The sequence below is a fragment of the Galeopterus variegatus genome, unplaced genomic scaffold (genome assembly GCF_000696425.1).
Source record: "Galeopterus variegatus unplaced genomic scaffold, G_variegatus-3.0.2 Scaffold1829, whole genome shotgun sequence".
Lineage (NCBI taxonomy): Eukaryota > Metazoa > Chordata > Mammalia > Dermoptera > Cynocephalidae > Galeopterus > Galeopterus variegatus.
In genome coordinates, this window is record NW_007727940.1 from 321,337 (window position 1) to 324,856 (window position 3,520).

Genomic DNA, 3,520 nt, shown 5'->3' on the forward strand with positions numbered 1-3,520 from the left:
GTGGCGCACTATCCAGTGCGCCACCGGGCCGGCCCCGGGAAGTGCTTCTTTTAAGAGTTCCAGCTACTAAATGAGGAAAGATTGATAGAATTAGAAAATTACCATTTTGAATACCCAAGGAAAGTAATTAATTCAAGCAAGATCATGGACAGATGAAATTGTTAGATAAAAAGCTGATGGGGGAATTGACAAAGTAGGGATCAGGCTGTTACAACCTGCTGCTTGATTTAGCATCCCTAAGAGTGGGACCACTAGACCTTCTGTACCTTCTGAGCTGTTGCAGTAGGAAGTACACAGCACTACCTGGGAAGCATTCTTGCCAACAACCACTAAAACAAACAAAAAAGAAAGAAAGAAACAAGAAAACAAATTTAAAAAGTGGAAATGAAATCTAATCAAGCCTTCTAAAGGAGTTTCCAGTTTATGGGACACATGTGGGTAGAGGAACAAGTCAAGGGACACCACAAGGAAGTGAACAGGTGCATCTCCAATGCAGACACTCCATGAAGCACCGACTGGGTTTTGTCCACAAGGCAATGGCATGGGGGAGGTAAGGGGAGGAGACTCCTCTAAATTAAAAGGGACTTAACCTACAGTGACAGAAAGCAGATGAGTGGCTTCCAGGATGGGGAGGATTGGTAGGGAGGGACACCGAGGGCTTCAAGGACACTTTTGGGGGTGATGGATATGCTTATTATCTTGATTGTGGTGATGGTTTCACAGGTGTATGTCTATGTATATCTAAATCAAAATTTATCAGACTATCCACTTTAAGTACATGCAGTTTATTGCATGTTAATTATACCTCAGTAAAGCTGTCAAATTTTTAAGATTTAAGAGACATGACAAGAAAATGCATAGTGTGAATCTTGTGTGGATCCCGTTTTTATCAAAACCATCGTAAAAAGATGTTTTTGGAAAATTTGAGGAAATTTAAATATGGACTGGTTATTAGATGATATTAAGGAATTTTTAATAATTTCATCAGATGTGATAACTTCATTATAATAATGAGAAAATATCCATATTTTAATGTAAGGTTTTCATTGAAGTAAGACATATAGAAAAGTGCACAGACCACAGGAGTATGCACAAAATGAGCCAGATCCAGATTGAGAAACAACATTCCTGGCATTCCAGAAGCCCACCTCCATCCCACCTCCCCAGTTTACACATTCCAGTCACTATCTCCCCCAATGATAACTACAAGGTCCAAAAGGAACCAGTATTCTAACACCAAAGGTTACTTTTCCCTGTTTTGGAACTTTATATAAACGGAGCCATACAGTACATACTCAAATTAGGAGTCAGACTTCTTTTACTCAACATTATGTTTGTAAAATTCATCCACATTGGTGTGCTACAGATTGGATGCCCCCCAACTCCCCAACCTCATTGAGGCTTCTTAATCCCCATCGTAACTGTTGAGGGTGGGAAATCCTATTTTGGTAATTGAAGGTGGGGCCTTGAAGAGGTGATTGGATTGTAGGACCATACCACAGTGAATGGATTAATAAAGGTGGTTGGGGCCTGGTTCTGAGGGCTTTAAAAGGCCTTTGCTCTGCCATTTTCTGTCATGTGAGACCCATGCATTGCTGTAAAGCCATCGCCAAAGAAGACTCACCAGATGTATTCCCTGGACTTTGGACTTCCCAGCCTCTGAAACTGTGAGTAATAAATTTCGTTTTCTTTATAAATTACCCAGTTCTGTGTATTCTGTTATAAGCAACAGAAACAGACTAAAACATGGTGCATATACATATATTTTAGAGATGCATGTGAAGTCTGCAGGGGCTAAATGACATGTGGTCTGGAATACGCTTTCAAATACCTCTGCAACATAAAAAAGGGGAATTGATGAATGGCAAAATCTTGAGAATTGTTGAATCTGGGTGATGGGTACATGAGGGTTCATTATATTACTCTCTTTCTTTTTGGGTATGCTTAAAAGTTTTATATTGAAAATACAAAGAAATAGGTTGTAGGACAGAAACATAAAGCAAGTACGCTGTGGCAGAGAAACTGTGCTACATGTCCACCACCTCTTTTCTTCTTCTTGGGCAGACACCCTTGCAGTGAAATTGGAGCCATGTGACCAAGGTCTGGTCAATAGGAGAAGGGCAGAAGTAGTGCAATCCACTTCGAGGCCTGCTCTGGAAGCACAAAATAAAACTCTCGTATGTTGAGCCATGGAGATGTTGGTATTTCTATGTCACTGCAGCCTAGTCTAGCCTAATACCAAATTCTAGAACTTCTAGAGAGCACTGCATCAGTGGCTTTCACGGTGCTCAGCTATAATGGCATCATTAGACACCAAAGACTATATCACATGCTTCTGCGGCCCCTATAGTGCTTGCCCAGTGCCTTCTGCTGATGCACTTTACAGTGCCACAATTGGTTTTCGTGAGATATCATGATTCTTCTCCTATAGTCATATTTTCTTCTAAGTGTTTTAAAGTTTGCTTTTGTCATTTTGGTTTTCATTCACTGGTGATTCATTTTCTTAATCTGATGTGAGGGAGGGATATTCAGTTATTTTTCCACAGGGAATAATTGTTCCAGCCCCATTTATGGATCAGTTCCATCTAGATGGTTCAGGATCCTACATGGATTTCCAGAAACATTTGCTTAATAAAACTTTTGAAGATGTATATAGGATATGTTCCCTAATTTGTGGCCAATTTCCAGGAGTGAATCTTCTTACAATATAGTACAAGTACTGTCATGAAAATCACTAGGATTTTACTATAAACAATAACTATTTTGAAATTTTACTACTTCTTATAATTTGGCTCTTTGTCTTTTTTCTCCAGCTTTTATTAGAACATGGCACTGGCAGACTGCAGTATTCATCAATGCCAGTGAGATCTTATTGAAGTGCAACCCTGTCACAGACCCCTGAGCCCTCCAGCGGCTTGCTGTGGCATTTGGAGTCAGATCCAAAGTCTTTCCTGTGGTCCACTCTCTCAGCTCCTGTGTGATCTGCCCCCATCTCTCCAGACTCACTTCCTGCCACTCTGTGCTGCAACCCCTTTACTCCAGCCACCCTGGCCTCCCTGCTGTCCTTCAAATATAACGTGTATGTTCCCTTCCCAGCAGATGGAGGTCCTTCCTCCAAAGAGGGAACTTTTTTCCCTTACAGCAGAAACTGTATCAGTTTTTGTTTGCTGCTATATTCCACATTTCTAGGATAGCACCTGGAGATAGAACATGCTCTAAAAATATTATTGAATGAATGCATATTCTATGACAGATAAATTATACCAAACAATTATCAGTTTTTGTTTGCTGCTATATTCCACATTTCTAGGATAGCACCTGGAGATAGAAAATGCTCTAAAAATATTATTGAATGAATGCATATTCTATGACAGATAAATTATACCAAACAATTAATACTATTAGTACATTTGGTAGCTAATTATGATACAGAACTTAAAAAACTCAACCAACCATGCAATCAAATGTTGGGTATCTATTCTGAACCACAAATTGAATTTTAACCCTTATTATCACTTCT

General features: G+C 39.7%; 1 protein-coding gene across 1 annotated transcript in view; it reads right to left on the reverse strand.

Annotated features, from left to right (window-relative positions):
• Window positions 1–3,520, reverse strand: part of LOC103595738 (protein sidekick-1-like) — a gene marked incomplete at its 5' end in the record, with an annotated part of 238,324 nt that overhangs the window by 214,224 nt on the left and 20,580 nt on the right. The window lies entirely within an intron of this gene.